General features: G+C 40.4%; 1 protein-coding gene across 1 annotated transcript in view; it reads right to left on the bottom strand.

Annotated features, from left to right (window-relative positions):
• The window catches only part of CBLIF (cobalamin binding intrinsic factor), a gene marked incomplete at both ends in the record, with an annotated part of 88,738 nt that overhangs the window by 32,873 nt on the left and 38,754 nt on the right, over positions 1–17,111 (bottom strand). The gene's annotated exons all lie outside the window — the stretch shown is intronic.

Raw genomic sequence — 17,111 nt, 5'->3', positions numbered from 1 at the left:
AGTTTCTACTCCTTTACCAGCATGGAAGTGTTTCCATTTTTTAACAGCTTTTTCAGCCTTAGTATTGTGTATTGGCAGATTATCAGTCCTGCCCGGGAGATCTAGTATGATTCCCTGATTTTGAGGAGGAAGCCTGTGTGTCCCTAAAGAAATCCTGAAGCCAGGGTGTCCTTAAAGAAACTTCCATAATTGAAGGCTTGATGGAGACTAAAATACAGGTCTTCTGACTCCCAGTCTGTAGTCCTCGCTACTTGCTGGATTGAGTTCCTTCCCTTCTCCATCTTCTAACTCAATCAGGTTATTAATACCGAGGGAAAGAGGGCAATAGTTCTATGGTACAGTGGTGACTGACCCCAGAGAACTGAATTATCTGGTTGCCCAACCGATCTGGCATCAGGATCATTATTCAGCAACTGTACCTTTCAGAAAACCCTCTAGTCAGCCTATAACATGACCAAATCCCAAAGGGAAGGATGGAAGAGTCACATTCTACTATGGAATTAAGAGTCCAGAGACCTCAAAAACTGGAGGAAAATAAGAAGAGTTAGTTTAAAGAGTTCTAAGAGTTACCACTTAAAATATTTTTAAATGAACTTTGTTTGGGGGTGCCTGTGTGGCTCAGTTTGTTAAACGGCCAATTCTTGATTTCAACTCAGGTCATAAACTTAGGGTGGTGGTATCAAGCCCCACATTGGGCTCTGTGCTCAGTGCAGAGTCTGCTTGAGATTCTCTCTCTCCCTCTCCTTCTGCCCCTCCCCCAAATCATGGTCACTCTCTCTCTCTTCTCTCTCTCTCTCTCTCTGTCCCTTTCGAAAATAAATAGATACAATTTTTAAAAAATGTACTTTGTTAACACTCCCAAGAAAAATCCTACCCATCTCCATATTATTTCTTGGGTTAGTGGGGATGCTGAGAATAGCATGAGCTCTTTGTTCAGCCAGACCTTGGCTGGATTCTCTGGTCCCTAACTTATGACTATGGGTGACTTATGTAACTTTCTTGACCTTCAGTTCCCTCATTTTAAAATTGTGGATATTAACCTTTATTTTATAGTTATTGGACAAGAAATCAGTTAATAAACTGTAAAGTACCACACATATTATCACTTTTAGCTCAACTGTAGTTTCTATCACTATATTTAAGGAACTGAGGCAATGTGAGTTCTCTATCCCAAATGTAGGGCTCAGAATCACCACCCCAAGATCAAGAGTTGTATGCTCTACTGACTGAGCCAGCCAGGCACCGCTCTATCTTTTCTTCTCTTTAAAAGACAGGGAGATCTGGACCAGTGGTTGTAGAAAAGTCCTTCTTTGTTAGAAGAACAATTGGACAGCTGTTGAGTCATGGCTGAGATTTTATGGAAACATCCAGTTCAGCAGATTTTCTGGCACCAAAACAGACTTTTCAGTTCCTGGTCAGCCACTCATCAGGTTCCTTGTCCACTAAAGACAGGTAATTATTCTGTACAATGGATTGAACTTCAAAACCTGCACGGAGACCCCCTATTCTTAGGATACAACAAAGGCAATGATAGGCCAGGAAGAAAAATTAGAGTTGGCAGCTTGTCTGCTTTAGCTTGTGTGAACACAAGTCTTTCTGCTGTGGTGTTGACCTCTTCTTGTAGGCTCCAGAACACCAGGAGCATGTAGCCACCGATGGCACCACATAGTCATCTTTGGCCTGGGTTGAAGCACAATTCCAGGGTAAAGACTTACAAAAGAGAAACCGTGCACCTGAGAGCTATACCAAGCTTCATAACATCACTTGCTCCAACACCTTTCCCCAACTATCCTCAATTTATGGATGAAGCTAAAAATATTTGGAAACATTGTATCATTCAGCTAGTAAGAGGTCAGACTATACTTGAACCAGTTTTTCTTTTTCCTACTGAGTAGTATTTAATAGAACCTCACAATCATGGGATCCTATACCCAGAGGAGAGATGATGGGCTTGAATGCATGCCCTGTGGGGATGAATTGGAGAGACTGATGTGTACCTTGGAACATCTAAACTCAATAATGACAAGGGAGAAGTTTTTGTTATTTGAAAGGGATTTTTAACATTTTTTTCTGTGCAGTTATAAGGGGTTAACCCAAAACCCGTGGGTTGAACTTCAAAAAAATAGATTGCATCTCAAATTTAAAATAAAGCTTTCTGTGATCTTGAAAAATTTCTGGTATCCTGAATAGTCTATCCTTGAATAGAAGAAGAATAGACAGTTTCTTGGTAGGGTTGCTGTGGTGGACAAAATCTAAATATAGGAAGAAGAGTTAGGCAAGTTAGCATTGAATCTACAGCCCCTCTTAAAACAGCATACGTTATCGAACTTTCCTCACCATGTCCTGCCAAATTTTACATTACTCTCTCCAACCACGTATAGAACTGAAATAGGGGGGCGTCTGGGTGGCTCAGTCAGTTATGTGGCTGCCTTCCGCTCAGGTCATTATCGCAGGGTCCTGGGATTGAGTCCTGCATCGGGCTCCCTGCTAAGCAGAGAACCTACTTCTCCCTCTCCCTCTGCCTGCTTCTCTGCCTACTTGTACTCTCTATCTCTCTGTAAAATAAAGAAAAAAAATCTTAAAAATAAAAAAGAACTGGAGTAGTATATTTTCTCAGGTCACTCTACACAAGTCCCCTGCCAGGAGACTTTAGAAGACTATCACACAAGGAGTAATTTTAGCTCAATGCGTACTTACCACAGATCTCGCATTGTTGTCTTGGAATAAGAGAAAACAATAGGAGCCCCAGTAGGGGCAGCTGGTGAGATTGTCTCATCTTTCCAAGTGTTCTGGAATGGTGAGGGCTTGTCTGGCTACTTATTGGGTGATGGCAGAGGGTAATGAGAGTTCCTCCTTTAGCTTGCCTCAGCCTCTTTCACTTAAGCAAATATTGAGCAATGTCAGGGGGTGTGGTGTGGTGAAGTGTATTTTTCCAAGAATCGTGATAAACCAGGAAGAAGACTTGAAAGATATGGTCAGGGAGGAAGAAGAACTAATATTCTTTGTTTCCTATCCCAAACTTCAGATTCACGTTCTTTACTTTCCTTCAACCCAGTGAGGATAAATTAAGTTTCCCTCTTTTTCCATTACACTTTGGTTGTATTTTATTTATGTCTCTTGAAACATTAGATTTGATCGTCAAGGGCTTAACACATAAAAAAATGGAAGTAGAAGTTGTAAGACTGAAATTGACCAAGCAAGTTGCGGGAGCCTGGCACCTGAGGATCTTTGGCATCGTGGTTTCTGACGCATGATTTTCTTCTAAGATAGATGCCCTGCGAGTTTCATAGCCCAGGAGGAACACCACAGAGATATACATCAAATGTGGATTTTTGCTGTGCCAGGAAAGATGCTACAAGCTCCATGTAAGATGTGTTGTCTATCATAGGTCTTCCAAGAATTATTCGAGAATACTATCAGTTTGGCCTTAAAGTGTTTGTTATGGGTCAGCAAGATGGTGGAATAGGGGGTCCCCCGCTCATATCCCCCCCAGCAACAATCATTTTAGCAGCCATCCATGGACACAAGTTTCTATGTGGGGGCTTTGTGTTCCAAGTAAGAGTTTCAGAAACCTTATTGGAGCCGCTGAGGAGAGCTGTATTGGAAGGACGTACCAAAGAAGAAGGACTTGTATTCACAAAAGCTAAAGCTAAAGCACAGAATTTGCCTGCTCTGATTTTTCTTCCTGGCCTGTCTTTTTCCCTGTTGCACTCTGAAGAGCCAGGCTCACGGACCGTCGTCCTGGATACTGACCAGAAACAGCCTCATCCCCTTGTGGACTTGGCTCTGTTGCTGTTTGGCACTGGTTCTGTGACTAGCACCATCAGCCAAGGGACCTGGAAGGAATCATGCCCACCTGAGCCTTGGGTGATAGGACTGCTGACCTTGGTTAGGGCTGAGGAGCCTGAAGCACTGTGACCTGGGTACAGCGTGAGCCATGGTCTAGGAACAGTCTTGCCCACCCAGGGGCCTAGCAGAAGACACACCCTTCAGTGCCTAGGAGGCAGACTGGCTGACTATGGTCCAGCTATGGATCCTGAATGGACCCTGTGACCTGACTTCATCCCCTCTCAGCTGTGGTTCAGGGATAGTCCTGCCCATGCTGGGATCTCTCCCATGACCCAGCAGGAGCCAGGACTATCATGTACCTGATAATAGACTTGTGGTTTGCAGACCCAACTGAGGACCCAGCAGCAGCAAGGTGACCCAGTTTCATCCAACCTTGGTGACTGTGATCCCAGAGATAATCCCTGGGCCTTACAGGAGAAGGTGTTTACCTGTCAAAAACAGGCTGTAAAGATGGAGAGGTGTTTGCTCCTTCAAACACACAGACACAAATGTAAGGCCAGACAGATCACAAAGCAGGCAAATATGATGCCACTAAAGAAAACTAATAAATAGACTTTACAGACGTAGAGAAAAAACAAAGTAAAGAAGCTCCTTGACATAGGTCTTAGCAATGATTTGTTTGGATCTGACACTGAAAGCACAAAAAACAAAAGCAAAAAATAGCAAGTGAGCATGCTTCAAACTGGAAAGCTTTTTGCATAGTCAGGAAACAATAAATAGCACAAAGAGGCAACCTATAGAATGTAAAAAAATTTTTTTATCAGATACCATATATTTAATAAGGTATTCATAAAAAAATCTATAATGAACTCCTACAACTTAATCACAAAAAAACCCCAAATAATCCCAAATAGACATTTTTCCATTGAAGACACACCAATGGCCAACAGTTACATGAAAAGGTGGTCAACACCACTAGTCATCAGGCAAATGCATAGCAAAACCACAGTGAGATATCACCACACCCCTGTTGGAATGGCTGGTAGTAAAGTGATAATAAGTGTTGGCAGGGTTGTGGAGAAAAGGTAACCCTTGTACAATGTTGGTGGGAATGTAAATTGATATAGTCATTATAGAAAACAGTATAGAGGTTCCTCAAAAATTAAACATGGAACTACCATATGACCCAGTAATCCTGAATATGTATCCAAAGGGATAGCTGTGCTCTCATGTTCTCTGCAGCATTATTCATAATAGCCAAGATGTGGAATCAACCTAAGTGTTTGTCAGCTAATGAATGGATAAGGAAAATGTGGTATGTATATATGGTGCAATATTATTCAGCCACGAGAAAGAAGGAAATCTTATCATTTGTAACAACATAGATGGACCTCAAAGGTATTATGCTAAATGAAATAAGTGAGACAAAGAAACGCAAATATTATATGATATCACGTGGCATTTTAAAAAAGTCAAAGTCATAGAAGCAGATGGTAGAATTGTGGTTGCCAGAGGCTACAGGCTGGAGGAATTGGGGAGATGTTGGTCAAAGGGTACAAACTCTGAGCTATAAGGTGAACAAATTCTGGGGATCTAATGTACAGCATCATAGTTATGTTTCGTCTCCTGATGGATTAGATTTGATGGGGAAAAGCCTTAAAATATACAAAAATGAAAGTAGAAGTTGTAAGCTTCTTAATTGAAATTGGATGCCTCCACTAAGACTGATCTTATCAGGATCACAAGTCATTTCCACACTGCTGCTTTCAATGTTGATTTAAAATTCTCGGAGCGCCTGGGTGGCTCAGTGGGTTAAGCTGCTGCCTTCTGCTCAGGTCATGATCCCAGGATCCTGGGATGGAGTCCCGCGTCCAGCTCCTTGCTCAGCAGGGAGGCTGCTTCTCTCTCTGCCTCTCCCTGCCACTCTGCCTGCTTGTGTGTGCGCGCGCGCTCTCTCTCTCTCTGACAAATAAATAAATAAAATCTTCAAAATAAATAAACAAATAAATAAAAATTCTCATTTATCTCACCTGACATTGATTACTCTTTTTTCCTTACTTACTTTACTTGGCTAGAAGTTCATCCTTCTATGGAGTTTTTCTTTTTCTTTTTCTTTTTCTTTCTACTGTCCTGACAGATCCTTCTTGATGTTCTGTCGCTGGTTCCTCATAATGCACTCAAATTTTCTGAGAGTTGTGATGTTCTAAGGTTCAATTTCTAAAACTCTTCTCTCTCCTTTAGTAGTCTTATTAAATCTCAGGGTTTTAAACGATACCTACATGCTAATGTTTTTAAAACTTCTATCTCCATGGTTTGTCTCCCTCTCTTATTTCTTCCCATTCAGTTTTCCCTCCCTTCCCCTATGGTTCTATTGACTCTGGACTCCAGGAAATAAACTGAGGGTTACAGAAAGGAGGGGGATGAGGGGATAGGGTACCTGGGTGATGGGTATTAAGGAGGGTATGTGTTGTGATGTATATATCTGGTGTTATATGCAACACATGAGTTGTTGAACACTACATCAAAAAATTATGTTGTACTATATGTTGGCTAACTGAGCATAAACAATCTTTTCTACCTCCATATAGGAGATATATTTAATTTTAGACTTGAATTTGGCCTTGGTCATGTCATTTACTTTGGTCAACAGGAAGTTAGCAAATATGATGTAAAAGGAAGTTTGGAAATTGCCTTTTCACTGAATTCTGTGGTTTGAATCCTGGACCTGCTCTATGTAGGAACAAGAACTAGCCTGCTGTAAATAACACACAGGGGAGAACTCAAACATCCTAGTTGTCAGCTTGCTAGCTGCCTCATGTTGTGTGAGGAGCTTTTAGCTCATTTAGCATTGGTTGAACCACCCGATGAATAAAATAATGTGAATAACCCTGGTCAAAATTAATAAATAGAGTATCTAGTTAAATCTAGCCCAAATTGCTGACCCATAGATTTGTGAGAAAATGATTGTATTAAGCTACTAGGTTTCAGAGTGGTGAGTTTTGCAGCAGTAGATAAATGATATGCAATATTTAGAATTTTTCCAGTTATATAGTTTAAGCAATACTTTAGGAAGCTGATCACCTATTTCATTCCTAGGTGCCTCCTGATTCATTAGCTGATGTCATAGATCTCTGTGGGTTAAAATATTCCTATTGTTATTCTGGTTCTGTTGCCTGTTACAGTAATTGTTCCAACCTTGTCCAACTCCAACCATGATTCAAGTATTGTCATCATATCTGGCTGATGTAGGGTGACATTATACCAACTGAGATAATTGGAATGACCAGATCTCTATTATTTCCAACCATTTTCTCTCACTAATTCATTTCCTAATGTCATTGTGAGGAGAGTAGTCTCTGGACTCTCCCCAAGGAAGAAAGAGTCATGTGAATGGGTTGTCCATGATAAAAATCCTCTTCAGTATGGCCATCTCCTTAAGCCTTTGATGGTGCCTTTAGGGCATCACATTCTTTTTTTAAAAAAATATTTTATTTATTTATTTGTCAGAGAGAAGGAGAGAGAGAGAGAGTGAGAGCACACAAGCAGGCAGAGAGGCAGGCAGAGGCAGAGAGAGAAGCAGGCTCCCTGCTAAGCAAGGAGCCCATGCGGGACTCGATCCCAGGACCCTGGGATCATGACCTGAGCCGAAGGCAGCCGCTTAACCCACTGAGCCACCCAGTCGTCCCAAGCATCCCTCGGGCATCACATTCCTACTCATGTAGGTCATTATTGAGTCCAGCTTCCATACTAACAACCAAGAAAAATGGTGGAACCACTTGCTGTTGCTTAAGTACTCACACTTCATAGTCTCTGCTAACTGCATCTATATTGATAAGTTTGGCATCGTCCAACATTATATTCTGTTTTCTTTGGTCTAACACATCAACGATCCAATTCTACACGTTTTTTAGGTTTCTGCAAATGTTAATTACGAAGATCTTGTGATTAGTTTTGTGTTTAAACTATCTTCTCTTGGGTCTAACTTTGCCCCTGTCTTCTTGGGTCACACTGGGATCTGACAATAGTGATGGCTCTCCAGACAATGAGTAATCACAGGCACAGGCTTTAGGCAGAACAGGCACGTCAGGGCCTCCAAGCAAAGGAAGACTAGTCCTCTCAGTCATGAGAGGAAAATCTAATTCTGTGAAAAAGGAAGTTTCAAAGCGATTGGGTGATTCAAGATTCTCAGATTCTTTGCAGTATATTCAGAATTCTCACCTTGAGTCTCAGAATCCCACTCCTTCCTTGTCAATGGCGACATCTTTACGATGGAGATTTGGTAGGCTATATACTAAACTTTCATTCTGCAAGCTGTACAGTTAGGTTGTGCTCTAATTCTCCTAAGTCCCATGGCCTGTGGGTATAAGAAATAAATGCATCTTGTCTAGCTCATATAGAAGCTGTCTGGTTTTCTGACTGTAAGTTGAACAGAGAGGGTAAGATTTTGAATTTATAATTTTATTCCTGTAAGCTGACCCATGATGTCAGAAGCAGCCTCTAACCACATATTGCTCTTAATCATGATTTCTGAAATCAGCATCTAACCACATATTCCTCTTAATCATGATTGCTGAAATCAGCATCTAACCACATATTCCTCTTAATCATGATTGCTGAAATCACAGACAACGGCAGAAGCTAACTGATCTCCAAAAAGCGAGACTTCAACAATAGGGCCATCACCCTAAGAAACACTAGGTGACCGCTAAACCAGTGTGATGCCACCATATGACACGGTTTAATTTTTAAAATATTTATTTATTTGAGAGAGGGAGAGCATGAGTTGAGGGGCAGAGGGAGAGTGAGAAGCAGACTTCCCACTGAGCAGAGGCTGGATCCCAGGACACCAGGGTCATGACCTGAGTGGAGAGCAGATGCTTAACTAACTGAGCCACACAGGCACCCCTCCCACGGGTTTTAAAATGTCATTTTCTACTAACAATGAGGTGATACTGCATTTCTACCAAAATAAATAAGCATTCAATCCCCAGATTGTAACTTAAGGCTGTATTTTGTAAGACTGCTCCTGCTTTGAACTATTCTGTTCAGGGTCCTGTTAGGAAAGCAGAAAACACACCAGGTAGTTCAATAGAGTACTTTAATATGAGGGTTATATTTTTGAGGTTTGTGGGAGCTGAAAGAGGAAATAGGAGAACATGAGGCAACTCAATCTAACAACTGCAGAGAGACACCATCCCAGCCCTAGAGGGGCTGACGAATGCAAGGGAACCATGGAAAGGAGGGCTGCCTGGCAGGAGGTAGACCCATGTAGATGTCTCAGGATAAAAGATTCAGGGAGAAACACCATAGACCCTCCTCTTCTCTCACCCTCTAGTCTCCTGGTACTGCCTTGGCAATGTCTCCTCTGCTCTTCCAGCAGCAGTGAGGTTAGATGCAAATTCACAATCCAACTCATGAGGCACAACAGGCTTCACCCCGGCTCAAGTTTGCTTAGCTATAAGGAAGGCTTCAAGACATGAAACTACTCTGCGTGCTCAGTATCAACACAGAGGAGATGTTATGACTCCCAGGCACAGCTTCTGATGTTCCAGTCAGTCTGCACTTGAGATGGGCATGGCCATGAGACATGAGGCTTGAGCGTACATGGACAGCCTTAGCCTAAGGGAACCACCAGTGCTGGGGTGTCCTCACCTTTTATATCTACCTGTTTAGTTACACAGGCCCTCAGGTATCTGTGACTAGCTTCTGTTCTCTGGGGTGTCAGCAACAAAACAGTAAATAGTCTTCTTTTAAATTGTCACTTATCATGCATCTCCTGTAAGTAAATTCATAACATTTCCCTGCATTAATGTTAGGAGAGTTAACCACGGGTCAAGTCCCTAGGTGTCCCTGCAAGGTAGATGACAGGCCATGGAAACAGCTGTAAATCCCTACCATCCAGCCTCTTGTCAATTACTCCTAAAAAGGAGACAGTTAGTGGAGGGTCCAAAGAAGAAGTTTGCAGGGATCAGTCCTCTGATTTAGAGCTGAGCAGAGGAAGGGCAGGGAACCTTCAAAGGGCTGGCAGACACTTTAAATGTCTACAGTTGTCTTCTGCCTCCACTGTTGTGTGGAATACCTCAGCTGATGTTGCCAACAAGCTGTTCCTAAATGTAATGGACAGCTTCTGGTTTTCCCCTTCACTTTTGAAGAAACAGCTTTTGTGAGAAATAATGCATATCCTATACAATTCAGCCGCAGAAAGTGGTTTCAGTGGTTTTTGGACTTTTGTGTGTTCATAGGTATGTGAAGCCATCACCACAATCAGTTATGGCACATTCTCATCACTCCAAAAAATTAATTTGTCTGTTTTTAAACTGTTTCATTTCTCTTTTATTATTGAGTTGTAAGAGTTCTTTTTATATTCTGGAGACAAGTCCCTTATAAGAGAGGTGATTTGCAAATATCTTCTCCATTCTGTGGGTTGTCTTTTCTACCTGAATTTTTTTAAAAATCATTTTTATTAACATATGATGTATTATTTGCCCCAGGGGCATGGGTCTGTGAATTGTCAGGATTATGCATTTACAGCACTCATCATATCACATACCCTCCCCAATGTCCATAACCTAACCACCCTCTCCCTAACCCCCCACCCCCAGCAACCCTCAGTTTGTTTTGTGAGATTAAGAGTCTCTTATGGTTTGTCTCCCTCCCAATCCCATCTTGTTTCATTTTTTCCTTCCCTACCCCCCAAACCCCCCACCCTGCCTCTCAAATTCCTCATATCAGAGAGATTATATCATAATTGTCTTTCTATGATTGACCTATTTTGCTCAGCACAATATCCTCTAGTTCTATCCATGTCATTGCAAATGGCAAGATTTCATTTCTTTTGATGGCTGCATAGTATTCGTGTGTGTGTGTGTGTGTGTGTGTGTGTGTGTGTGTGTGTACACCCCACATCTTCTTTATCCATTCATCTGTTGATGGACATCTAGGTTCTTCCCATAGTTTGGCTATTGTGGACATTGCTGCTATAAACATTCAGGTGCATGTACCCCTTTGGATCACTCCATTTCTATCTTAGGGGTAAATACCCAGCAGTGTGATTCCTGGGTTGTGTGGTAGCGCTTTTCAACTTTTTGAGGAACCTCCATGCTGTTTTCCAGAGTGGCTGCTCCAGCTTGCATTCCCACTAACAGTGTATGAGGGTTTCCCCTTTCTCTGCATCCCCACCAACATCTGTCATTTCCTGACTGGTTAATTTTAGCCATTCTGACTGGTGTGAGGTGGTATCTCATTGTGGTTTTGATTTGTATTTCCCTGATGCCAAGTGATGTTGAGCGCTTTTTCATGTGTCATTGGCCATTTGGATGTCTTCTTTACAGAAATGTCTGTTCATGTCCTCTGCCCATTTCTTGACTGGAATATTTGTTCTTTGGGTGTTGAGTTTGAGAAGTTCTTTATAGATTTTGGATACTAGCTCTTTATCTGATATGTCGTTTGCAAATATCTTCTCCCATTCTGTTAGTTGTCTTTTGGTTTTGTTGACTGTTCCTTTGCTGTGCAGAAGCTTTTGATCTTGATCAAGTCCCAATAGTTCATTTTTGCCCTTGCTTCCCTTGCCTTTGGCGATGTTTCTAGGAAGACGTTGCTGCCTGTATTCTCTTCAATCTACCGGAATTCCTTAGAGCACTGAGTGTAGTAGATTCTCTAATTTGAGATACATTTTCCCCTTGTGTGGCATTGGCATCAAACTCCACCCCCGATTGTCTTCTCAGCTTTTTTGACTGCTCCTTTGTACTCACTACGAATATTTTTGTTTAAACTTTGAATGTTATATGTCTTCAGGACTTTGTATTAAATTGTTGTTGTTTCTCATGCTACAGACTCAGGGGCTCCCACATCTAGTTTGAAGCCTACAAATATACTAACATTTCCCACATTTTTATTTCTATCTTGGATTCCCTTCTGAGTACCAAACTATGGCCAAAGACTCTCTAGATTTCTCCTGGGATGTCTCATAGGAATCTCAAAGAAAACTTTTTCATCTATTGCTAACTTGCTTCTTCATTGGTGATTCTTTGCTATTTAAGAGCCATGTGACCTTAGATAAGTCAGTTAACCTCTCCAAAGCTTAGTTTATCAGTGAAATGTAGATACTAATAATTGTTATCCCCTAAGTTTCTCATGAGAGTTTGATGAGTTACCACAAGACTGCTGAGAATAGTACTTAGTCCATAATAGGCATCACATAATTGTTAACACTTATTATCTGAAGAGTAACCATCAGTTTAGCTATATCTACCTGAAATCTGGTGTCAAGCATGGTACCTCTCTCTCCTTCCATCACTGATCTAATCAATCACCAGGGTCAAAATTCTACCTTCTGGAACCAGTCTGCTTTTTCTCCTGCCTCTACTGCTAGTACTCTGGTCTAGATTACAAGGAGTCCTGCACCCCCACCATAACTTCCAAGTTTTTGTCTTAGTAGTTTGTATCTCTAAGCCATTCTCTGTCCAACTCCTAGTGCAGCATTTCTCAAACTTGATTAATACATAATCCCTTTTTAAAGAAAAGGAATTCTCCAGCAACAGAGTTTGACTACCTAAGACTACACTAGGACTTTTAATTTATTAAAATCTCAGTTTGCATTTTTCTTGCAGATGAAGTATTTTATTCTTACACAGGTAATGTTTGTAAATAGTTTTTGAAATCATCATAGAATTGAAGGTATGTCTGTGACTCTTTGGGCTCTGAGTATTCACTTTCATTCCTACAGTGATCTTCAAAAAAAAAAGCTTCAGATTATTTGCTTCTGGTCAAAAACCTTGAAGACTTCCATTGCACTTTGAAGGAGACTCCATATTTTAAAAAAATATTTTATTTATTTATTTGACAGAGAGATCACAAGCACGCAGAGAGGCAGGCAGAGAGAGGGGAGGAAGCAGCCTCCCTGCTGAGCAGAGAGCCCTATGTGGGGCTCGATCCCAGGACCCTGAGATCATGACCTGAGTCAAAGGCAGGGGCCTAAACCACTGAGCCACCCAGTCGCCCTGTGACTCCATATTTTAAATGTGAATCTCTCAGAACCTGTACCTTCTGACCCTTGCCTGTGTGTCCAGAATTACCTCATCGTCTTGTAGGTTATGCTCTAGCCTTACTCATTTCTGTTCTTCCATTTTGCCAGGTCTCCTCAAGTCTCATTGGCACTTACGGTTTTCCTCTAGAAGTCTTGTTTTAAGGTGGTGCCATTTGATGTCCCTCAGCTCAAGTACTGCTTCCTCAGGGACACTCTGTCTGCACCCCCAGACCAAGTTCTGTTCCCCTGTTATCTACTCTCTTGGCACTCCATACTTTCCTTTGTAACACATGTGAGAATAGTTACTTGCAGAATTATTTCTCAACTGTGTTTGTTTAATGTGCTTGTCTCCACCAGCTTGTGAGCTCCTCAAAGGCAAAGATAAGTCTTTCTTGTTCACTATTGTATTTCCTGCTGTATCCTGAAGTTGTCAAATATTTGCTGAAATGAACCACCTAAGATCCTTCAGGCAAATGATAAATTAGTAACAGGTGTTAGTAGCTAATCTCAGAATAAATATTAGATGTTTATGCAGGAGAAAACTGGAAGCTAAAAGTAAATGATTGCCGAATAGTCCAAGATGGCAAAGGAGTAGGAGATCTTTGTTTTATCTGTCCCAGGAATTCAGCTAGATAGCTATGAAATCATTCTGAACACCTGCAAACTCAACTGGGGATCTAAGAAAAGAATAGTTACAACTCTTCAAATAGAAAAAGGACCACTTTCTGTAAGGTAGGAGGTGGGGAGAAGTGAACCTGAGGAGATATATGGGAAGATAAACCGCAGGGGGAGGGGGCCTCCAAAAGCCCACACTGGAAAGTGATATAGCAATGGAGCAGAAGATCAGAACTTTTAGAAGTCTGCTCCAGTGACAGATGTGCCTGCCTGAAAGATGCTCAGATGGAGAAGCTGGGCACGATCCTAGGTGGGACAGTATTGTCACAGGGAACCTGGGGTCACAGGAAGACTGGGGGTGCCTGAGTGTGGCAGTTTCCAGGCATTGAAGCAGGGAATCCAGTTGCAGTGATCCCAGGAGTGGAGTCTCAACTTGGTGTTGCCATATAATACCGCAAGCAGAGGCAGGGTCGGGCAGTCGCTCTGAGCAGGGACCCAACAAGCAGCTGGGTAAAACCGCCTTCCTTTCCCAGGAGGAGTGGCACAGATGTGTACCACAGCGGTTTTCAGGGTTTGAAGACTTGGAAAGGGGTTGCATGCCTAAGATAGAAATGCTCAGTCACAGGCTGCGTAAGCACGGAGTTTGGAAAGAGGCCAAGGAGACAGGAGTGACTGACTGCTTTTCCCTGAGGGCACACTGAGGATTGGGGTTCCCCAGCTTTCAGCTCCAGGCCCGAGGACTGTGAGGCTGCTATTTCCATTTCTTATCCTCCAAGACAACAAGGGAATAAAAGCCACGTAGAGCAAACTGGAGCAGCTTACTTAGCCAGATCCCCTGACAAGGGTGGTGTAATTCTGCCCGGGGCAAAGACACCTGAGAATCAGGGAAATAGGCCCCTCCCTCAGAATATCATTAAGAGCATCTGGCGAAGAGCAAGTTTACCAGTCCCACAAACTGCAAAATTCCAGCACTAGGGGAAAATAGTATATAGAATTTGTGATTTTTTTCCCCATAATTCTTTCATGTTTCAATTTTAAATTTTTTCCTCTTTCCTTTTTCAACCAATCTATTATCTTGTCAACTCTTTTAAAAATCTTTTTAAATTTTCATTTTTTCAGTTAATTTTTATCCTTTCATTGTATTTAATTTTGTAATACATATATATACATAAGTCTTTCTTTATAGTTTTTGGGATACAGTTTCTTCTAACACACCAAAGTACACCCAGAATCTAGTGGATTGCTCTGTTCTCCTCACTTGTCTGGCCATACTCTCTTTCTTTTCTCCTTCTTCTTCTTCCTCTTCTTCTTTTTGTTAAAATCGTATTTATTTATTTATTTATTTATTTATTTATTTTTTATGTTCAGTTAGCCAGCATAGAATAATCATAAGTTTTTGATGTAGTGTTCAGTGATTCATTAGTTGGATTAAAGTCTTTTTAAATTTTCATCTTTATAGTTACATTTTATCTTTTCATTGTATTTAATTTTATTTTTGTATATGTATACAAAAATATATAAATATATATACACAAAAATATATACAAAAGTTATATGTATATATACATATGTATATGTATATTTATATACACACACACACACTTATATATATATTTTTTTCTTTCTTTCAATTTTGGGATGTAGTTTCTTCTAACAAACAGACCAAAATATACTCAGGATATAGTGTATTGCTCTCTTCTGTTCACCTATCTGTTTATATTCCTTCTTTTTTGTGTCATTTAATTTTCATTTTTATAGTTACATGTTATCCTTTCATTGTATTTAATTTTATTTTTGTACATATATCAGTTTTTTGTTCTTTCCATTTTTGGGATCTAATTTTCTAACAAGCAGGACAAAATACAGGATGCAGTGTATTGCTCTGTTCTGTTCACCTTTCTGATTATTGTCTCTGTTTTTTAAATTTTTATTTTTTATTATTTTGTTTTTGGGTCTCCTCTGATTTGTTTAATATATATTTCTCTGGGGTTCTTGTTGCCATTTTAGTATTTTGTTCTCTCATTCTTCTATTTTTCTCTGGACAGAATGATAAAATGGAAAAACTCACCTCAAAAAAGAGAACAAGAGGCAGTACTGAATGCCAGGGACCTAATCAGTATGAATATAAGTAAAATACTGGAACTAGAGTTCAGAATTATGATTAATAATGAAATGATCAAGAAGGAATCAAGAGCTTTGAATGACACACAGGACCACATGGGCTTCAAAGATATATTCAGGGCATTGCATCCTAAAGCAACAGAATACACATTCTTCTCAAGTGCACATGGAGCATTCTCCAGAATAGACCACATATTGGATCACAAATCTGGTCTTAACTGGTACCAAAAGATTAGGATAATTCCCTGCATATATTCAGACCATAATGCTTTGATTCTTAAACTCAATCACAAAGGGAAATTTGAAAAGAACTCAAATATATGGAGGCTAAAGAGCATCCTACTAAAGAATGAATGGGTCAACCAGGAAATTAAAAAGAATTATAATAATTCAAGGAAACAAATGAAAATGAAAACACAACTGTTCAAAACCTTTTGGATGCAGCAAAAGTGGTCCTAAGAGGGAAATATATAGCAATACAAGCCTTTCTCAAGAAACAAGAAAGGTCTCAAATACACAAGCTAACCGTACACTTGAAGGAGCTGGAGAAAGAACAGCAAATAAAGCCTAAATCTGGCAGGAGAAAGAATTAATAAAGATTAGAGAAGAAATCAATGAACTAGAAACCAAAAGAGCAGTAGAACAGATCAATGAAAGTAGGAGTTGTATCTTTGAAAGAATAGAAAAGAGAAAGGACCCAAGTAAATAAAACCATGAGTGAAAGAGGAGAGATCACAACCAACACTGAAGAAATACAAACAATTTTAAGTACATATTTTGAGCAACTATTTGCCAGCAAATTAGGCAATCTGGAAGAAATAGATGCATTCACAGAGATGTTTAAATTACCAAAATGGAATCAGCAAGAAATAAAAGACCTGAATAGACCCATAACCAGCAAGAAAATTGAAGCAGTAATCAATAATCTCTCAACAAAGAGTACAGGGCCAGATGGCTTCCCAGGGGAGTTCTACCAAACATTTAAAGAAGGACTAATACTCTTCTGAAGCTGTTTCAAAAAATAGCAATGGAAAGAAAACTTCCATATTTCTGAGGCCAGCACTACCTTGATCCCAAAACCAGACGAAAACTCCATAAAATATCCCTGATGAACATGGATGCCAAAATTCTCACTAAGATACTAGCCAGTAGGATCCAACAGTATATTAAAAGAATTATTCAAGACGACCAAGTTGGATTTATTCTTGGGCCACAAGGGTGCTACAACATATGCAAATCAATCAATGTGACACACCACATTAATAAAAGAAAGGACAAGAAACATATGATCCTCTCAATTGTTGCAGAAAAAGCATTTGATGAAGTACAGCATCCTTTCTTAATTGAAACCATTTATAGTGTAGGGATAGAGGGAAAATACCTCAATATCTTAAAAAACCATATATGAAAATCCCACAGTGAGTATCATTCTCAATGGGGAAAAACTGAGAATTTTTCTTCTAAGGTCAGGAACATGACACGGATGTCCATTATCACCACTGCTGTTCAACATAGTACTAGAATTCCTAGCCTCAGCAACCAGACAACAAAAAGAATTAAA

This window comes from Martes martes (genome assembly GCF_963455335.1).
Source record: "Martes martes genome assembly, chromosome: 10".
Classification (NCBI taxonomy): Eukaryota; Metazoa; Chordata; class Mammalia; order Carnivora; family Mustelidae; genus Martes; species Martes martes.
The sequence above is the reverse complement of the archived record's forward strand: the minus strand, read 5'-3'. Positions and strand labels throughout refer to the sequence as shown.